Source organism: Ambystoma mexicanum, chromosome 6p (genome assembly GCF_040938575.1).
Source record: "Ambystoma mexicanum isolate Mex_15411 chromosome 6p, UKY_AmexF1_1, whole genome shotgun sequence".
NCBI lineage: Eukaryota > Metazoa > Chordata > Amphibia > Caudata > Ambystomatidae > Ambystoma > Ambystoma mexicanum.
The window spans coordinates 1,473,159,172-1,473,181,436 of record NC_090935.1 but is presented as its reverse complement, the minus strand read 5'-3'; the positions used below and the strand labels follow the sequence as shown (position 1 = coordinate 1,473,181,436).

The window sequence follows — 22,265 nt, the reverse complement described above, 5'->3', positions numbered from 1 at the left end:
CTTTTCAGGGCTGTTCTGTCCAGCAGACGGTGAAGTGTTGAGACCCTGCCCTTAGGGGCTGTGGTTAGCAGAGAACTCTCCAGTGCTGTTAACTCTCTGGCCCCATTTTCCCTGACCATTCTGTGGGAGACACAGTGTCGAAATTGGGCATAGTAGAACCTCTCGTTCTCCCCAACCCCGAACTTCTCTTCACACTGTTCAAATGTGATGGGGGAGAAACCCTCTAACATATCTGATATCTTTCCTAGCCCTCCCTCCTTCCATGCTGCAAATCCAAGTGGGGGATTGCCCGGGGAGAAGTCTGGATTGTTCCATATGGATGTGAGTGGCTCCCTGGAGTCCTTGCCACCCCATTTTCGTTCTGCAGCCTTCCAACTGTGAGTGGTCGTGAGTGTTGCTGAAAGAAGGCGCTGATTTGCATGTGCCTTTATTGGTGGTAGATGAGGGTGCTCTGACGGTGGCACAGGGCACCAGGCTTCTTCCAACTGGTTCCACAGTGGTTGATCAACCGATTGGGACCATATGTATGCATGGGAGAGTTGGGCTGCGTGTGCGTATCTAGTCACATCTGGGACTCCCATTCCTCTGGATACCCTCCCCTGGAGCATGAACCATTTTGCTATTCTAGGCTTTCTCCTCTCAGATGAATTTTTGGATGCTTCTCTGTAGGGTGGTCAGTTCACTTGCTGGGATATTATCGGAAGCGCTGCGCATTGGTATAATAGTCTGAGGACCAGATTAATTTTTAACACGGCGATACGTCCGAACCAGGAGATTTCTTGGGACTCCCACTGCTTCAGATCTCGCCGGAATTCTTCCAGAAGTTGGGGAAAGTTACTAGAGTACAGGCGGGAAATGTACTGTGACTGTTCTGAGAAAAAAGCTACATGAATATTTGATGTCCACAACTAAATATCTCTCTCTTTCAATTTTTGACAGGAAAAAGACAACATAGAATTGAATACTACTGCAATTAGCTGTTCCCGTGGGTCGACATCACCAACATAAGATGATACAAGAGGGCCGCCTCCCTGCCCAGCTACCAGGAATCAGAGGTAGAAGGGAATCAGGAACCCACCACATGGGCCAGAGCTAGAGCTGCACAGAACTGTGATCAAGAAGTGGCAGAGCAGTAAATCACTTCCTGGACATGTGTTGAGCAGTGCTTTACCATGGAGGTGTTACCAGCGAACTCTGACTTGAAAGATCGTGTGGTCGTGCCTGAAGAGTACAATTCCGGGAAATGTAAGTGACTATTTTTGAGAGCATAATTTTTGTATTCGTTTTTCTTTCTTTTTTATTCTTGTAGTTTTTTTTATATAAGCACACAGCTTGCCTCACAGTTGAAAAAAGAAAATGTCTATATATTGTTATGTCACTACTATTGTTTAGTATAACACAAGGATTGTTTTTAGTACATATTCATTAGTAATTATAGGTATATAGCTCAGTTTAGTGTATTAATTATAGATAGATATACATATATACATACACAATGTTTTTCTATCCCCATTTTAGAGACTTTCTATTGATACCTCAATATATATGCCGGAGACTGCATTGACAAACAGTGGGCATTATAGCTGTCACGATTATTGTTTTCTTTTTCTCTTCTTGCTCTCTCTATTTCTTATATTGTTTCACCACACAGTTCATTTATGTTGGTACTGAGAACATGTGCCTATAGTATAACGTTAGTGAAGAAGTAGAAAGGACAACCACATTTCCAGTTAGATCATGAAACTGTATTTCACCCAATTGTGGAGAAAGTTAGGGTTAGGAGAAGTATTACAGAAGATGAATATTAGATGAAAATGTATTTCGACAAGTCTATAAATATTCATCGAAATTCTTGGTATAGGTCCATGGAGAAGGTGGGGAGAGAGAGATTGAGTGAGAGCTGCTTGGTTAGCTCACTTATCCCATATGCCATGACAGCCTGTCGAGTATTTATACCTCAAGAAGTACCTGCACCCAGAGCACATTGCTTGGTACATCTTGCACTGTGCCAGACAAGACGACAGTTCCAAGGACAATCAGCCATGAACAAGTATTTGACAGAATCAGAGTTCCTGTACATTGACAACTACATAAAAGAGACACACATGATGGACCAAATAAGACTTAAAAGTAAAGTGCTGAAGTACGCGTTATCAGGCTAAAATAGAGGAGATGTCCAAATAGTGGATCACAAATATTAAACTGCAGAGATGCCCAGCGAAATGAGAGACATTATTGCCTCAATAGACATTAATTGCAAATAAAAGGGAACATATTCTCCTTGGGGGGATGGGTTGATGGAATAATGGGATGCAAAGCAGAGGCAGTGGTGCCTGCATCAACAGAGCTGAGAAGAAAAGGCAGATAAAGTGTTCTGTGAAGAATGGAAACAAACTGCCAGGTTTTTAACATGGTTGGAAGATGAAGCAGTAACACTACCCATAACTAAAATTCAAGCACTGAAGTTATGCGTTAGAAACAATGGTTCAGTGAAAGTTGGTATAAATGAAGGGTGCAAACGCATTATGGATTTACCAGGTATGAAAATTGGCACAGCTGAACTCAGGGACCACTTGGGCCTGTGGTACAAGAGATTATATGCAGCTTCCACTTAACTGGGGGGGCATACGTTCAATAGCATTATTGAATGCACCATCATTGGTAATATCACAAAGTGAGGTTCAAATTGGGAATTTAATGGCACTCAGCAGGAAGAAAATATCCCTAGGCCTAAAGCGCACTGAAATAACTAACTACTTCTCCAAGAAGGCCAATACTGCATTCAATGAAATACCAGATGGGCATAAAGTATTTGGTAAACCAACAATGTTCTTAACATCCTTTCTTATGCCTGGCCTACAAGTGGCAGCTAATGCACAGTGGATCCAAATAATTAGATGGGAGCTTTTACAAATGATTAATGCCACAGTAAAAGGATTCAATTTCATCAAGGAGGAGTTAAGAGCATCAGACCAATGACCCTACAGAACAGAAATGTTCTGGACCTCCTCAGAGCTATGAAGGGAAGAGTGTGCACAAAGATAGGCCTAAGTTACTGAATGTATGTACCCTCACCAATGAAGAGAATGGGACCTTGACAGAGGTCATATACACTGTGCAAGAGCTGCACAATAAAAAAAAAGGGGAAGTGAATGATATTGAGGACGAGAGCTAGTTCAGTTATCTGTTCTCCTGGATGCCTACCTGGTTGACAGGCGCTTTCAAAATACTGTTGGCAATCTTGGTTTTGGTCCTTTCAGCTTTTTGCGTCCTGATAATAGCAATAAGCCAGTGTAAAAAGTCTGGAAAAAAGGTACTTGAAATGGCAGTAATGGTTAGTGTGGGTGACAATGTTCACCAGTACACTGAAACTGATTACGGTCACATGTACCCATTTGGTCATCCAATTGACTGGTTGGGGCACTGTTTACATAAGATACCCACAAAAAATGTGTTGAGAATGGTGAGTGCTGGTTTATGACATGTGGCTCAGCAGAATACATAGCACAAGGAGGTAGCATGAGGATGGGTCACCAAAGTGTGGCTGCCCAAGGATGGCTATAATGCGATGAGAGAAAATGAAGGAGTGGTTGATGACTCGACCAGAGGGCAGGAGTAATGGTAGATAGATGAATATGCCAGAACCAGCTTTTAACCCGAATACTTACAAGGACCGAGCAGGTGGAACAAGATACAAGCTGAGACAGCCTTACTCCATTCCTGAGATGTATAAAAATGACACATGCGCACATGCACTCAAAAGCAGAATCCATAAACGTACATTTAAATTGGCAATGATTAGGTAAGTAGTTTGCTTAAAATAGCATTAGTGTAGAAACTAAAACTAGATAATAACAGCAGCACACAGTGTGCTAAACATTTATGGAGGAGCTAGGTTCCGACATACATTAGACCAGGGTCTCACTACATTGGTAAAGGGGAAATATTTAAAACATGCATGCTGAATAGACTTACAGGGAATTAATACATGGCAGAAAATGTGTGTAATCATAGTAAAAGACAGCAGTGAAATGCCAGCATTAAAAATGCGCATGAGCCAGCCATTGCCGTCATTAAAAACATTGCAAATGAAAAGCAGGCTTTACAGATCTAGTTAGGCGTTAGGCACCAGGGCTCGAATGGGCCAGCAAAACAAATAAATGTCAAGCAGCCTGGAAGCAGCTGCACATCCCAGCAGAATGCAATGCAAAGGCCACAGTGTAAGATAATCATGGCAGGACATGGGGATGATCACCGGCTGGCGACCATTAAAAGTAATTTGCTTCAGAGCAAAGCAGACAGCCTTGAAGTTCAGGTGCGTACACCAGAAACATCCTGCCGGTGCAATGGCAAATCTTTTAAGGAATTAGCGGATGAGGTGCACAGTCAGCAATAGTTAAAATATGAATAACAGTAGGTATCCTAAGCTGAAACATGGTTGAGTAACACGTAATTCAGCAGGAAGTAAGTCAAAGTGTCAACATTAAGATAAGCACACCTGCAGTACTAGACAGAGGCAGGAAATAACTCAGACAATAGCCTTGGACATTTGCAGACATGCCAGTAGGATAATAAAGAGCTGTTTGCTTATTGCAATTATAAGTGGTACACTGATCTCTCTACCCTCATTATGAAAACTCCATATTTCATCAGACCGGGTCAGTACAAGGTGGGACACATCCTGTGCCAACCAATGAGAGCCCACATTACCTCAGTTTAGTGTTAGCCTATTAACTGTATGAGAAGTGATGTAAGCATATATCTTATCTAAAAGTGGGTTGTCCAGTAGATAGGGACCCTGCAATCCTGATTGTGGCAACTATAGGAAGTATATTTACCTGAGGGGTACAAACCAATGAATGTTAGTTTGTGTAGCTTGCTTGTCATCATCAGTGACACGTTCTTTAAAAAGGTCTTTAAAAATAATTTGCCAGCAATGGAGCACTGGAAGAAAACCTGAGCAAGGGTATGCCTTTGGATCTTGTAATTCCCCACCCCCCCCCTGCACCCGATCTTTCTGTGTATTCTAAATAAAGAGCTGGGATTACCTAGCACTTAGCATATTCCATCCACTGTCGTCACTTGTATTGGCAGTTGCCCGTTAGTGGGCTGAGTTACTTTCTTTTGGCCCAGATTACAATACCGCTATTTCCCTGATCCATACATATCTCCAGAATTGGGGCTATAATAGTTTCCCCAGATCCCAATGGCAGAATGACGCCGGCTCTTCTATTCAAAGTGGTTCTACTTTTGTCAATTTTGGGGGCCCCATGTGCCCTTGCTATTAAGTCATATGCCATGTAATCAAAATGATCCACAGGCTCTATTGGGTCCCTTGTATCCAAATAGTAATTTTCATTATTTTGATCTTGTTGTATTACATGACTTTGATTTTACTGCTACTAATGCTAAGACCTTTTTCCTCACAGCTACTTGAAAAGATTACAAAGGCTTTTCTTTGGCCCAGTGGCATCTTCGAGATGATGGCTGTGTCATCTGCGAAAAGTAATACGGGTGGCTTTCCGTCATTGAAATTTGGCGTATCGACCATGGAGGTGTTCAGTTTTAGCACCAGATTGTTTAGAAAAAGTGAGAATAATGAATATATTAGAAAAAGAATATTGAAGCAAGCAGCACCCTTGATGCACCCCTTGGTTGACCGTAAACTGTTTAGTACATTCGCAATTTGGACTCCATAAAACAGCTGCAGTGTTCCCTTTGTAAAGTAATGGCTATTAAATATCGGGACTCATCATTTATTTGCCCATACTGGACCACAATTTGTTACGATTGATCTCGTTAAAAGCTGATTTAAGGTCAATGAAAAGAAGATAAAGGCATTAGCTGTTACGAGTCACATATTTTTTGAGTAGTAGGGCTACCCTAAACGCTTGCCTATACTCCTTTTCTGATCCTGCTTAGACATGACTGATGATGTTATTGCCTTGACCCAAATGTTGACAGAGTACTATATACTTTACGCTGGGTGGCTATGAGGTAAATCGGTCTATCACAGAGTCACTATGGTCCCACTAAGGTCCTACTTTTAGAAAATGAGTTTGATTATCAAAGATAATACAAACATGAGTCCTTTTAAATTTGTGGAATCTATTGTAGGAGAGAAAATAAGTTTGCAACAACATGTTTTTATTACTGATAACTTGCCTCAAGGATCGATTGGTAAAGAACCTAATGAGCTTCTTTTACGTAGTGGAGTTGATGAACTTTTAGTAGGTAGTGTTGACAGCATTAACAACTCAAACAGGTGTCACAAGAAATATAGACTCTCTAATCCTCGGAATCTTAACCACAATACAAAAAGCTAACAAACAGCAAAAACAGTATTCTTCGGTGAAGAGGAAGAATAGGAAGAAACCTGATAATCTTATTAAATGTAACTCTTGTGAGAAATGACACATGTTAAAACTTTTAAGCCACAGTTACAGTCAACGTTTGGGAAAAAGCAATAAACTATAAGCACAGCATATATGTCACTTTCCAGTTCCATTTTTAGTTCCAAAAGAGTTGCCCATTGTAAATTACAGTAATAATTAACTTTGTGAAATTGATTCATTTAATGAAAATAATATTTAAAGGAACATGCACCCTTATACATGGGAAATGTATGTTGAAATCTGAAGATTGCGTATCTGCAACGAGGTTCTTACAAGACTAATAAGGCACAATCACTGCTAGATCTAAATGTGAAGTCTAACACCTCTGATGATTCTGAATTAAGGGAATCACCCATATGTTGAAAACGCTGTGTCAGCATCTCATCTAACATCATAAAACCTGCTGCAATGCTGGGACACATCTGTGCAGAGTGTGATGGTTGGAGATGACTCATATTTGTGTTGTTTCAGATTTTAACGTTTCGTTTGAATCACTCTAAGGAGCTGCACATTTTGTATGCAATCCCCTCTTTGAGGTTAATTGCTTCAAACCATACTTACCAGGTTGCATTTTTAGATCTCAATAGTACCCCCCTGGTAGTCTTACACATTTGCTCTATGTCATTAATGATAAGAACTTCCACTGGCCATCACTGGACCGATATCCCTCATCATAAAGGTTGTACTACCTAAGCAACTTTACCTCATTTAAAGAATCCTGAAATGTGTTCCTTAACATTATGTTGGCCCTCTCTGTTCTCTCTAACTCTAGCTTGGATCTGCCAGGAAGCAGGCCAGAGTGAACTGACAGGTACAAACACTTCCCTGTGAAATGAGAGGACTAGCTATCCTTGATATGGATAGATATGAGCTAGTAATGCAGGCTCATTATGTGCCTCATTGGTTAGTGCAAGATTCGGAGAGGCTGCACTTACACGTAGAGAAGGCCACCAAGGCCCCCGCCAATATACCAGCAGTGGTGCTGGTGGGCATCCATGTGAGCCTTAGCTGTTTAACCATTAGTTTTCCCATTGGTCTACGCAAACTCTGTATAGGCTGCATGTACACATTGTAAGGTCCATCATTGCCCCAGCCAATATATATGTGTAGGTGTGCCAGTGGGCATATTCCTGCTGGGCGTGGAGGGATACACGTGGTTCGAAAGGTGTGCTTAGCCTGGGCGAGGCTAGCCAAAATGGGTGCTAAATGTTTCCCAATTTCCCCTTGTTAGCACTAACCAGGGTGCAAGGGTTATGCAATACTTTTGAAAAACTCTTTCTTTAGAGGGACACATTGGGGTTTCACGCCTTTGGAGATTTGTCCCTACATTCCACCTTCACATCCATTGAAGAATGTAAATTGAGGGGCGTATGACGCCCAAGGTGCTCTTCATATTTTTTAGAATAAAAGCTGCCCTAAGTAGCTACTTGGCTGGGTTCCTGAACCTGGAATTATCGTTCCCTCCTCTTGATTGCATGATTGAAGCATGTGGAGAGGGAGGCCTTGTGGCCACTTGCTTCTGAGGATATTCATTAAACGTGTGGAACATCCAGAGACAATTCGAACAGCTCTCTAGGTTTTGTTGTTGAAGAGGATAAATGCGCATATATTTGCACTCAAACAAAGCTAGTTTCAAGACCTATAGGCACCCACAATGTAAATGTGTCGACCAAGTACGTCACACACCAGTTAGCCTTCATAGAATCTTGCCGAATGTGTGTGACAAAGGCAGTTGTGTATTTCCAGGGGCTGACTCCCTTAACTTAGCGTGGGAGACACCCCACAATCACACTGTACTGGACTGAACATATTTGGGGAAATAACTACAACTACTGGTGAACACATTTAGCCCTCTACACTGGTTGGACGTTTACTACAAAACATTGCAGTGGCAGTGGCGTGAGGCAGGATGCCCACCCCCACGGTGTAGGAATGGTTGGCCGATATTGCTTATTGTAATAATTAGGAGACAGTGGGCCTCATTCCGAGATTGGAGGTAGTCATGGCGCTATTTGCGCCATGACTGCCTCCAATAACGGTACCGGCACCGGTCTCATTCAATGGGGACTTACTGGTGTAGTCCAACCTTTGCGGGACCGGTAAGTCCCCATTGAAAAAAACATTCCCCATTCCCATTTGAGCCCCCATAGGGCTCAATGGGAATGGGGAAGTAGCTAATAACGGTACCGCAATTTGCGGTACCGTTATTAGCTCTGAAGTCCCTTAGCGGGTCCCGTCCCTAACGCCTGGTAAAACCAGGCATTGAAGGAGGGACCCGCTAAGGGAACTCATAGGAGGGCGGTAAGGGATTACCGGCACTGGTCTCCTTAACGGTGCCGGTATCCCTTACCGACCTACTCGTAATGAGGCCCAGTGTACGGTCACCGCGTTATTCCCTGTCATAGACCCAGGAATATTTTGTCATGATAGAAATATTACTCATCTCACTGCCCCACCAATCCATCTGCATCGTGAAAAGGTGTTCTCTACAAATATATTGATTCTTTGCAAATATTGTACATGAGCACAGCAAGCTCATGTTCGCCATGACGATTACGCAGCGTAAAAGTGAGGTTTATGTACCTCACTTTCCTTAATCTATGCCACACGTGGGTTTGCAAGGTGGAACGGTAGTACCACCTTGTAATGCTGCACACGGTGTAAAAGAAAGATGAATATGCCTCAGGTTTGCACCCTGCAATTAAGTTGCAGCATATCATTTTCCATGTCCAAATGAGCAGCAATGTAGATCTGATGAAAGCAATGCAACGCAGTGCTCATTGGAGTGGACTCCCCAAAGTACCACCTCGAGGCCCCATAGCATTAAGCCTAGGCAAGGGAAAAAGACTGTGGGGCTACATTTTTAAAAAATATAAAAAATGAACAGACCCCTTGAACCCAGCTGCCCCCTCACCCCTGACATCTGCTGCCCCTTGGCCTCCCTGACCTCAGCTGCTCCCTGGACAGGTGACACCTCCTGCTTTGCCCCTCATCCCCCTGGGCCGGTGACACCCCCAGCGTTGCCCATGAACCCCCCCTGGACTGGTGAAACCCACTGCTTTGCCCCTGACCCCCCTGGACAGGTGACACCCTCTGCTTGTCCCCTAACACCACACTGATGCCCCAGCTGCTGTAACCCCCACATCCCTGCGCACACCTACAACCCTCTGCTCCCGGACCTACCATCCACCTACTGCAGCCTCCAGTCTCCCTGCCTTGCCCCAAAGTCACCACCTCCACATTTGCAACCTCCCCCCTAAAACCCCAGTATATTGGGCAATTTTCTACACGTGTGGTCACCACGGCTGGGCAACTACCTGCTGGACCAGCGTGCATATTCCCCTGCCCAACAGCACCGGCACACCAGGGCCAATGCACAGCAGCTCTGTACCACGTTCACAGATGAGGCGCTGAAGGACCTGCTAGGGTTGGTCATGAAGAAAGCTGGCCACCTCAGCATATCATTTGGAGATCCTGTAACATCAGCGCAAGCAAATCTGAAGGCCATCTTGCAGAATGTAAACGCCGTATCAACAAGACCCCACAGGGTGGTCAGGATCCAGAAACGCTGGTAGGACCTGAAGTGGCCAGAACCTGGCTGGAAAACACCATAGGAAGCGCCACCACCACCCCTGAACCTGAGGCCATGGAAGGAGCAAGCACTGACTGCCTTGGATGTCAGCGGCCTTGAGGGATCTAGAAGAGTCAAGTATGGGTCTGAAGGTGAGCCTACTGAATGCATGGGACATAGTCACACAGCACCTACTGTCAAAGTTGTGTGAGTGGCCAAGACCATAAAAAAATGCCCCCAAATATAGGAAGAGGAACACAATACACCCCATTACTATCAATAGGGATATGCACCTGCTGCCCATATGCACCTGCCTGTCTTCACATACCAATACTTCCCATTTACACATACAAAGATGATGACTACATGTGATTAAACATGTACATATGCACACCTGATCACACTCATCAACCCAAAGCAGGCTCATTGAACGGTAGTTGTTGTCATGTAATATGTCAAACACACCGGCTGCCGGCCGAAACCCCAACTCTCAGTAATTCCCATGTGCATGGAAGGTGAGCAGATGCATGCACCCATGAAGCGGGAACCAGCAAGGCCAATATGTTTGTAGTATGTGTGTGGTGCACTACCAATGCTAGCAGTGACATGTTTGGCTGTTGCCTCAGTGTCTGCCAGCGGTGTCAGTCACAGGTCAGCAGATAAAGTCAGGGTTCACCCCAAAGAATCACACAAATCACCCGTGCCTCAAAAAGCTGAATGATGCGTCATGCACACATTGAGGGCCTTAGCATCACATGCTGCATGAAAGTGACATGCTAGCGTGTCATCAATACATGGTCCTGTTATATCAGATGGGGTAGAAGGCAAAAGCCTTCCTGTCATATGATCCAATGCATTAACCCTACTACAAAGCAAGAATGCCCTGGAGATGCACAACACATCTGAAACCCTTGCCTACACACGATTCATGTGAGTACGCATGCTACAGCAGTTTCTAAAAGTGAGGGCTGATGTGACTTACCCAGTGATGACATGTCCATTGTCCCCATCCCATAACCCAAAATCAAGCTCAAACCAATGCACTGTAGAATGTGAATGTATATGGGAAATGGCAGGATGACCATGCAACACAACCATGCCATAACTAACCTGCATGATGCTCAATCGTCTCCTAGGCTGTCAGGCTGAGGTGTCCTATGCATGCATCCGTTTATCTGACTTGTCCGTTCATGACCAGTGTCAAGATGCCGACAACACTCACTCAATACTATGGCCTCAAACAAATGAACTGTCTGTTTGATGACACAGGGCCAGGGGCAGGGGGAGAAGGAGAGGGTGGCCCATTCAATGGCCGCTTCCATGCCTGCATATACATATGGGAACATAGGAAAAGGAAGGAAAGAGCCATGATACGTCCAACCCATCCAGCTTTCTATTAAGGTGACAGCTGGTAAACTGCAGCAAAGGTTTCCACTGACAGCTGTCAGGGAGTAAGGCAGCTCTCCGGCCATTCCTTTACAGGGCAAGCCATTGCAGAGGCGTGGGCCATAGAATGGGAGTACCAGTCCCACCTCCCATTCCTCCTCTGACATTTCTAAACCACAGGTTTACTGCCAACATGCCATTTCCAGGGTGCCCACAACATATAGACCCATGGAATCTCCAGGCCAGTTCATGGCCACAGCGATCAGGACACTGACACCGCTGTCGCCACCATGGACACCATCACCATGGCCCAATGTGACATCCCACTGCTGGAGGCTAGCGACACCCTGGTGGTGGAAGTGGAGATCATTGCCACTCCTGTGGCACCGTCTCTTCAAAGGTCGAGTAGATAATGTGTGATGCCTCCTCCAGGTACCCTTGGATATCGGTCCAGTGGTGAACAGGCCTCCAGCATGTCATCTCATCTCCTCTGCCCATTGCACCAGCCCCTGTGGCTGGAGGTCTGTTGACAGATATCATTGATAGACTGTCAGCCATGGAGGCAGCCATGGCGGATAACACCTGTAAGGGGATGTCGATGAAGCATGAACGGGTGATATCATGCACAAGCCTGCAGTTTGCTGCAAATTGCCTGTGGCACAAAAACGGAACACTTTAAGGAGCTTCAAGTAGGGGGGAATGGTGGTGACTGTGTCCCTGTCAGGCTGTATTTAGCTCTCGGTTCCTGCCAGGAGGCAGATTGCTGTGGAAATGTCCAGGCGGTAGGCAGTAAGGTCTCCACCCTCTGCGGGCTCTCCTACCCCTCCTCCTGGTGGTGCAGCTGGGATGGGGGTTGGGATGCAGACTGATGGGATGCTTTGGGAAGTGGTTGGGATGTAGAGTAATGGGCTACCTAGGCTTTGGGCTGGGGACTAGGCTGCTGTTGCAGGGCCAACTGTGCCTGGAAAGGATTTCTCCTTAACTGCCTTAGTTGGAAAGACAATGGTAGTTCTCCTTCCTTGTTCCTTGGTGTTTCGAAAAGTGAGGCTGTTGTTTTCTTTGCAGTACTCACCCCCAAAAGAATGGCACGGGGCACATATAGCTTTTTGTGAGGATTGCATGACACTGTTAGGAAGATTGGTGTCTACTGTGTGTACGCCTAATTTTACTCTGAGAAGGTGCTTTTTAATGTGTAAAGGTTGGTGTAAACATTAGTGAAATATTTAAGTAACATCCTGATAGGCAGAATTTCAAAGCATAAATTACATGCGTAAAACCATGGCGTAAAATCACTTATGAAAAATATGCACGGTTAAAATGCCTTACTCTAATGCCTGGATTTGCTGAGGTGAGGTCAGAGGGCACGCTCGTATGGGACCAGTAATTGGTCGTGCGTAAATCAAGGCGTAAAATATTTACGCTGTTGTTTTACGCTTCGTGGACATGGAAAATGAGCTCCCATATATCTTGCCATAATTTGTAATAATAATATCATTTTCGATGATGATTTATGGCAGGTTAAATGTTTCATTGTTTGTTGCATTGGTATTCATTTTGATACTTCTGGTATTCTTGTAAAACGCATTAGCAAAGTATTTTATGCCAACATTCGATGCACGTGTGTAGCCAAACCAGCAGAAAAAATAACCCCCTGATGTCACAGCCTCACAGTGATAAAAAATGAGGCTAAAACAACCTGGTCTGTGGGAGTATCCATAATGAGTGCCAAGGCTCAAGACACGATTTTGAAGTGGGTATATTTTATTCCATATTTTTCTAATCCGGGAGAGAAATGATTTGTTATGGGGTAACCAAGTACCTTCCATTTCAATTGGGCTATGTTTTGAAAGAGTAAAACAATATTTTAAGTTTAAAACAAATGTGTTTTTGCAATCCATTCGTCTTTTTTCCTCGAAATTCAAACAAATTAAAAGATACATTTTTATCTTAAAGTACCTTATCTGATCAGGCAGTAATAATAGCAGAGTTCCTGACCGGGGCACTACTCTCCAATTACATTACCCCAGATCCGAACATATCCGTAGAGCTATGAGGGTGGAATCAGCGGGTAAACTCCTATATTCCCTTTTTTCCTCTTTTTTTGTTGGGAGTATTTTTACTCCCTATTTTTATAGTTGCCAGCATCCGCCGGTTTTTAGGGAGTGAAAGTACCTGGTGCTACACTTATATGTCGAACTGCTGAACATATTGCAATCAGGATGTTGCATGTCTATGCTGTGCGTTAGAAGCGCCTGTTAGGCCTAAAGAGAAGCGGCTGCGGGTGCTGGCTGTTCCCTGCTGATACTGATTCCGAGGTAGAGACAGTTACCAAGGAGGGAGGTGCCATTTTCCCAAAGTTTGTGGCTCTTATAGCAACTGAGCAGAGCAAATGAAAAGGCCCTTTCCGCGCGTCCGGGCATGCGGCTGCAGGCGTGGCTGTTCTCTGCTAATACTGATTTCAAGGTACAGACGGTTGGTTACCAAGGACAAAGAAGGAAGGTGTCATTTTCCCAAAGTCTGTTGGTGCTTATTGTTGGAATGGTGGGGGCTGGCCTTGGCCCCCACCTGCATTCACACGCAGCCACACATACACACCGGAGGAACCACACGGGAGACGTGTAGTCTGCTCGGGTCCCCGGTGCCAACTGCTGGATTCAAACCACGCATGCGCGAGCCTCGTCCCCGCTCGCGCATGCGTATTAACGGCATAGTCACTACGCAACATCCCTCCTTTTTCCCAAACAAGAAACCATAACAACTAATACAATCAACAATGGCAATTCAAACGTTAACTAACAGTCTTTCACTGGGGGCAGAGTCCATAATAAAGTCTTGGAACATCTGCCGCGGCTTGCGCCCCGCCCTGCTCGGTTACCTGCGTGCCTCAGCTGTGGGCATCTCTGGTGTCCCTGGAGTCTCTGGCGGTCCATCGTCTCTCAGTGACGATCCGGCGTCATGTGCTGGCCCCTGCATGACGCTCTCTTCTGGGTGTGGCGCCGCCTCGATGCGCTTGAAAAACGACGCGATCCTAGTGACAGTTCCCCGGGCATTGGCTGCAGTGATCATGGATCCTTTGACGTGGGTCACCCCGAGCGGCTGCGCCTCGTAGGGTAACGACAATTTTCCTTCCGGCCTCCTATTTCGCACCAGCACGGTGTCCCCCACTGCAATCGCCCTCTCTGGTAATCTTCGCCGGGCAGTCTCCCTCTCGTTCTGGGTAGCCCTTTCTGCTCACACCCGGTTGTTGTCAATCCCTCCCGGACAACGACCTTCCACTTCTGGCAACAGTCCTTGGGGTGCCCTTTTGAAGAGAGCTTCCGCCGGCGCGACCCCAGTAGATTGATGCGGGGTCGTGTGATACTCGCGTAGAAACTCAAACAGGTTGCGCCGGAGGTCTTCCCCTCCATTCAGCGATATGCGGAAAATTTTGTTAAGTGTCCGCATGAAGCGTTCCACCTCCCCATTGGCTCTGGGCCAGAGTGGGGTGACTTTCCGATGCTTTATCCCCCTTTCCTCTCAGTAACAAGCAAACTGCTGCCCTTGGAATGGCGACCCATTGTCCGAGCAGATCTCCAGGGGGAATTCGTGGGTGGTGAACATTTTCTCCAGGGCCAGGATGGTGTGGTCACTGGCCTTGGACTCAACCAGCTCCACCTCGGGGTAGCGGGACCATTGGTCCGTCACCGCCAAAAAGTACATTCCCCGGCCCGTGAACCCAAAGTCTTCATGCACAGTCCCCCACGGGCGCTCACTCCTCTCCATGGCTTCAATGGGTGGCCCTCTTTCCACTGGACTCTCCACTTGGTATGGAATGCAAGCCCTCACAAATTCATCCACTCTGCTCTCCAAGTCTGGGAACCACACTTTCAAACGGAGGCGTGCCTTTGTCTTTGCTGTCCCCTGGTGCCCCTTGTGGGCTAGCTGCAGCACTTTGCCCACCAGAGCGTGTGGGATGACTATCTGGTGCCCCCTCAGCAGTAGACCGTCCTCGGCCACCGACAGCTCGTGGCGTGCCTTCCAGAGCGCCCTCAAGTCCTTTTGTGCTTCATCACTCCTTCCGGCATTGTTCATCAGCACTTCGCGCCATTCACCACTTGCTACGGCCTCCTTCATCCTCAGGAACACATCGTCTGCGTTCGATTCATCGGCAATCTGATGGCGCGCTAGGGCGATGGGTAGTGCCGATTCCACCACCAGGCGCACCGCTTCCACACAGTCTGTCACCTCCGCCGAGTCCCTGGGCCGGCCAGCGCCCGGGTTTCGGGACAAATAATCTGCTGGATTGTTCGTGCCAGGACGATACAGCAATTTGACCCCATACTCCATCAGCGAGAGCATCCATCTCTCGATGCGCGGTGGTGGTTTGGATGATGCCCCAGACATGATTGGAATCAGGGGCTTATGATCCGTCACGACAACTACAGGTTTCCCCAGAATGTAAAGCCGAAAATGCTTGCAGCCCCACAGGATAGCTAAAGCTTCGCGCTCGATTTGTGAATAGCGCCTCTCGGTCTCGGTGAGAGCCTTGCTGGCATATGCAATGGGCCGCACGGTCCCTTGAGGATCCGTCTGCATGAAGACCGCCCCCAGTCCTACTGGGCTGGCATCCACTACGATCTCCGACTCCCTGTCTGGATTGAAGTAGGCCATCATCTCCTGCCCCGACAGGGCTTTCTTGATGGCAGCGAACGCCCTCTGTTCCTTCCCGGTCCAGTTCCAAACCACGTCATGTCTGGTCAGTGCCCACAAGGGTTCCGACAGGGAGGCCAAGTCACGAATGAATCGTCCACAGTAATTGACCATCCTCAGGAAGCTCCTGACCTCCGCGGGTGACCCCGGCGGGGCAGCCTGCTGGATGTCCTTCAACTTCTCCGGATCCGGGGATATGCCCCCGGCGTGGAACACAAAGCCAAAGAATTCTAGCCGGTCTTTCAAAAATTCACATTTTTGTTTGTGGAGGGTCAGCCCAAGGCTGCAGAGCCTTTCCAGGCTGTTTTCCAGGCGCTTCAGGTGTTCCGCCTCCAACCTCGTGAACACCAGGATGTCGTCAGACATGTTGATCACTCCCTTGAGTCCAGACAGGGCCCCTCTGATGGCATTCTGGAAGACTTCCTGTTCTGATTTGAGTGTCGTAAGACCGTTGATACCTCTGTCCCCAAGTGACGCACAGGGGAACCTAAAAGAACCCCGCTGTGCGACCTTTGGAGCCACAGGTGGGAGATGTTGCTTCCCGGATCCACGGAACCTCAGGAACACCGATGCTGCTGCAGAAAGAACGGGGTTAAGTACCAGGCAAATACAACAGAATACAAGAATCACAGGGTCTGAATGATCTTACCTATCCAGTGTTTGGAAAACCCGGATAGGTAAGATGTAAAGGAGGTTCGAGACTCGGATGAGAGGTAGTCCCCAGAACAACGGGGACCGGAGTCACACGTGGGTACAGGACAGCCCACCTGAACCAAGGGCTTGGAGACGTAGCGTGAGCCCTCAAAGGGCAATGGCGTAGTGCAGACAAACAAAGTTCAAAGGGATGATCCGAAGGCAAGTGAGGGACGGGCCGAGGTTCAGCGATGAGTCAACAGTTCCAAGCAAAGGTACAAAGGATAATCCGAGGGAGTCCAGGTGAGTGATCCAAAGTCAAGGTAAACCAGAAGAGCAAAAGTCCAGACGTAGCGCCAAACAGAGTCGAAAGACAGCTGAGAAGCGGTGAGTGCTCCGTGCATCAAGCGTTATGTACTGGGCGCTTCCGGGTCACATGACGCCCTCCATCGTCACGTGGGAAACGCCGCTCTGAGTCACGTGAGCGGACGACTGTTCGATGCGGAAGCGTTCTGCCGCCCCTTCTGCTGTGTGCTCTCCATGGCATCTGCCAATGCAGGAAGGGCTGCAACCGGGCACGTACATTGTACCCGGTACGGAGCTTTCGGTCCTGTGGGGCAACCAAATCACGTGAGTCTCGAAACCTGGGGGGAGTAGTGTTGGAAACCGGGGAAGGTGTTGTGGGAGTACTAGCAGTGTTCTGATGTGCAGAGGAGCGTCTAACACTTCCGCTGCCGACGAGACCCCGAAGCTGAGCCTCTTAAACTGATACAGCCCCTCGTGAGTCATAAAGGTGGTAATGTATCTTGACTCGGGGTAGAGCTCCAGCTGGTGGTAGCCAGATCTCAAGTCCAGTTTAGAGAACACCCTCGCCCCCTGCAACTCACCAACAATATCATCCAGGGTGGGCGTGAGGTGGCATTCCCTTTTGATCGCCAGGTTGGGCAGCCTCATGTCCACGCAGATGCGGACTGCTCCAGGCTGTTTGAGCTTTGGGGCCACCACGATCGGAGAGACTCAAGGGGTAGGTCATTCCACTCTCTCAATGATGTCTAGATCGACCATCGACTGCAGCTCCTCCTCCACCTGTGCCCTCAAGTGGAACGGTATGCGGCGATGCTTGAGCGCTGTTGGCCTCACCGACCCGTCGATGTGAAGCCATATGGGGTCGGCCTTTAGCTTCCCTATGCTTTGGAAGATCATGTCAAAGCGCTGTAGCAGGCGTCCCAGGTCAGTATGATACACAGCAAACGTGAAGTGCACCAGGTTCAGCGCTTCAGAGGCAGGACAACTTAAGAGGGAGTGCGGGCTCACGCTTGTGACAAAGAACCTCGCTTTTATCTTGGTCTGTCTGTGGGACACCGGTGCCACAAACACCCCTTGGATGGGGAGTGCTGAGTCTCCCCCAAATGCGCATATCCACTCCGTGGATTCTGCCAATTCGGGCGAGCCAGGGAGTGCCTTGTAATGGTCAGTTGCTAGCACACAGACGGACGCCCCCGTATCTATGAGGACTGGGGTGGGAACTTCTCCAATGTTTACTGTGCATGTCGGTTGTCGGCTTCCTCCGGGGCCCATGGCAATGCTCGAAATAAAGAAGATTTCTTCCTCCTCCTCTTCCTCCTCAGCAATGTTCCGGTCCTGCATGCCTTGCTCGACAGCCGCCACGTTCCTCACCCTCCGAGTGTTGCTCCCGCCAACTCTCGCCGGTCCTCTCGAGGCTGCTACCGTCGCGGTTGCTCTGCACACCCTAGCATAATGCCCTGGTGTGCCACACCGGCCACAGACCCTTGATTTGGCTGGACACTCCCCTACGTGCGGCAGGTCATACCCGCAGTAGGGACACGACTGAGCGCCACCAGGTGCTAGAGGGTCATCCCCTCTCCTTGGTGTCCATTTCGCCCTCCCTGGAGCAGAGGGTCCAATAGTGAATGCCTCTTCGCCCTTGCCAGAGTGCGTGGCTGCATCCATCTTCGCCTCCCTTGCCTCTGCCAATTCATAAGCTCTTCCAGTGTCCAAAATTTGCTGCAGGGTCAACCCCGGCTCTCTCAAAACCTGCCTCCTCAGCTTCCCCGAACTGCACCCTTGCAGCAGTTGGTTCCGAACCATCTCCTCTTCGTTCACCCACCTGCAATAGCTTGCCAGGTGCCTCAGCCGCGCACAGACCTGGTCCAGCGATTCGTCTTCCAGCTGCTTCTCGGCACACATGACAAATCTGTCAAAGTCCACGTTCGCCATGGGAAGAAAATGGTCTCGAAGAGCCTGTTTCACAGCATCGTATGTGACCACCGGGATGTTGAGAGAGTCACATATTCTGTGGACCTCTGTCCCTGCAGAGTACACCATGATGGTGACTTTCGCCTTGTCATCCGTTTCTCCCGAGGCCCTGAAAACCATTTCTAGTTTTTTAACCCACAGAAGCCATTTCGGCCCCAATTTGGATGGCGGGCCCGTGGTTTCAAATTCGGCATGGGGGCTAAAGTGCTGTGCATCCTGCGTGGGACTGGGCCACCCTCCTCTGCTTCTTCCTCACCCATGGCAACAGCAGAGTCACATACTCACGGGATGTTGTTATCCTCTGCAGGTGAAACAAGGATTTGGTCCCCAGATGAAAGATTGTGGAACCCAGCCCAATGGGTCCACGTGTGAAGAAGTGTCCAGCACCCTCACCAGGGCTCTCTTCCTGCGCCTTTCCTTCTTTTCTTTTTTTTTTTTTGTGCCACAGCCCTGCAGCAGGCTAGGGCTGTGGAAGGTCCCAAAAATTAGCCACAAGGCTCAGGGGATTGCAGTCGGCGCACGAGCACCCACCAGGGCCGCAACCGCTGCAATCCACGTGTGAATAAAGATGGCCGCCGGCCGTGCGTGTAGGTCCATGCCGACACGGAGCAATGTTCTCTGCTTCCAACGCCGTTGGAGCAGAGAGGAACTGCACCGGAGTCGTCCTCGTTGTCAATGTTGGAATGGTGGGGGCTGGCCTGGGCCCCCACCTGCATTCACACGCAGCCATACATACACGCCAGAGGAACCACACGGGAGACGTGTAGTCTGCTCGGGTCCCCGACGCCAACTGCCGGAGGACCGTCTTTATTCAAACCACGCATGCGCGAGCCTCGTCCCCGCTCGCGCATGCGTATTAACGGCGTAGTCACTACGCAACACTTATCATCGTTATGCGGGATAGCGACTGACCAGAGCACTTGAAAAGGGCTTTTCTGTGTGGTTGCAGGTGTTGGCTGTTCACCGCTGATACTGATTCCGAGGCAGAGACAGTTTACAAGGACAAAGGATGAAGTTACCATTGTCCGGAAGTCTGTTGGCACTTGCCATCATTATGCGGAATAGTGACTGAGCAGAGCACTTGAAAAGGGCTATTCCGTGCATCGGCGCATGTGGTTGTGGGTGCTGGCTGTTCCCTGCTGATGCTGATTCCGAGGCAAAGAAATTTAACAAGGATGAAGGTGCACATTTCCAGAAGTCTGTTGGTGCTTACCATCATTATGCGGGATAGCGACTGAGCACAGCACTTGCAAACGGCTATTCCGCGCATCAGCTTGCGCGGCTGTGGTTGCTGGCTGTTCCCTGCTGATACTGATTCTGAAGCGGAGACGGTTACCAAGGACAAAGAAGGAAGGTGACGTTTTCCTGAAGTCTGTTGGTGCTTATCATCGTTATGCGGGATAGCAATTGAGCAGTACACTTGAAAAGGGCTTTTCTAGTGGTTGCGGGCGCTGTCTGTTCACCGCTGATACTGATTCCGAGCCAGAGACAGTTTCCAAGGATGAAAGAGGAAGGTACCATTTTCCCAAAGTCTGTTGGCGCTTACCATCATTATGCAGGATAGCGACTGAGCAGAGCACTTGAAAAGGGCTATTCCGTGCATCAGTGCTCGTGGCTGTGGGTGTTGGCTGCTTCCTGCTGATACTGATTCCGAGGCAGAGAAAGTTACCAAGGATGAAGGAGGAAGATGCACATTTCCTGAAGTCTGTTGGTGCTTATCATCATTATGCGGGATAGAGACTGAGCAGAACACTTGAAAGGGGCTATTCCACGCAACAGCTTGAGCGGCTGAGCAGTGCTGGCTATTCCCTGCTAATACTAATTCTGAGGCAGGGACGATTACCAAGGACGAAGGTTGAAGGTGCCATTTTCTCAAAGTCTGTTGGTGCTTATCATCGTTATGTGGGATAGCGACTGAGCAGAGCACTTGAAAAGGACTATTCTGTGCATCAGCACACACTGCTGCGGGTTCTGGCTGTTCCTTTCTGATACTGATTCTGAGTCAGGGACGGTTACCAAGGACGAAGGATGAAGGTTGTTTTCTCGAAGTCTGTTGGTGCTTATCATCGTTATGTGGGATAGCAACTGAGCAGAGCACTTGAAAAGGACTATTCTGTGCATCAGCGCACACTGCTGTGGGTGCTGGCTGTTCCTTGCTGATACTGATTCTGAGTCAGGGACGGTTACCAAGGACGAAGGATGATGGTGTTGTTTTCTCGAAGTCTGTTGGTGCTTATCATTGTTATGCGGGTTAGCGACTGAGCAGAGCACTTGCAAAGGGCTATTGCGCGTGCCAGCGTGTGCGGCTGCGGGTGCTGGTTGTTCCCAGATTTTCCTTGCTGGGATTCCTGAGCATCCCGACGTTAGCCTGACACCCCATTGCCAAAGGTGAATTAGGATTTCCGACATATCCACGATAATGACAAATGGCTGGGGTCAAGGTGGAGCGGTGGGTACCCACACTGCTAATCACTATGGATGGCCAGCTCTGAGCGGGTGAGTGTTGTGTCATGTAAACCTTTGCAAGTGCGCGCCTGCTCACTCAAAACTCTGCTCTAGTCCCATGCCCTGCTGCGCTTCCACAATTTACAGCCGGATGAATATGTTTGATTTAAGAAGTCAAAATCAGGATAAAACATATTCTGACCCTCCCTGTACAGCCATGCAAAGCGCCCTGATGGTCCCTCCTAAGCAATTATCAATTGGCAAACCCAGGCAGAGTGATATTGTTAAAACAGCCCTGAAATGAATAAACTCTTTACAAGATTTATTTTCTGTTTCTAATTTGACTATGGATTTGCATAGAGGGCAACCTGGTGACTTATCAGTATCGAGTGAAAATCTCTTTTTATCATTTCCGACTTTAAAAAATATTGCTTTAAAAAGACTGTGCTGAGACCTATCAGCGCAGTCTTTCTAAAGCGAACTGTCATGCCCCTGGTGCACATGAGAACGTGCAGGGGCTGACAGGCACGTCCTGTCCTGCAGAACCCAAGGACGGCGCAGGTAAGTGGGGGGGAGTGTGTGTGTGGGCATATGTGTGTGTGTCCGAGTATGTTTCTGGTGGTTCTTGTGATGAGAGTGGAGGGGCGGGTACTGAAGTGGATGCGGGGAGCAAGGGGGGTGGACCTCCACTCCGAAATAAAGAGTAAAGGAGCGGGGGTGAGAAAAATTGAAATTCCAGAATATTGAAGGTCACACCAAAATTGGTGTGCAATCATCAATATCCGAGAATTTCACATAGAACTGATGTATCCTTTAATAACACTATGGAAAATAGTGTACTGGATCCCTGTGTTTTAGAGTCTCTATCT

At 48.0% G+C, this 22,265-nt stretch overlaps 1 protein-coding gene across 1 annotated transcript in view; it reads left to right on the top strand.

The window, feature by feature from the left end:
* Window positions 1–22,265, top strand: part of SCARB2 (scavenger receptor class B member 2) — a 1,272,731-nt gene that overhangs the window by 355,096 nt on the left and 895,370 nt on the right. Inside the window, exon 2 of the mRNA XM_069626318.1 lies at window positions 940–1,245. The gene's annotated coding sequence lies outside the window, so the exon portion shown is untranslated. The remainder of the gene's footprint in view (window positions 1–939; window positions 1,246–22,265) is intronic.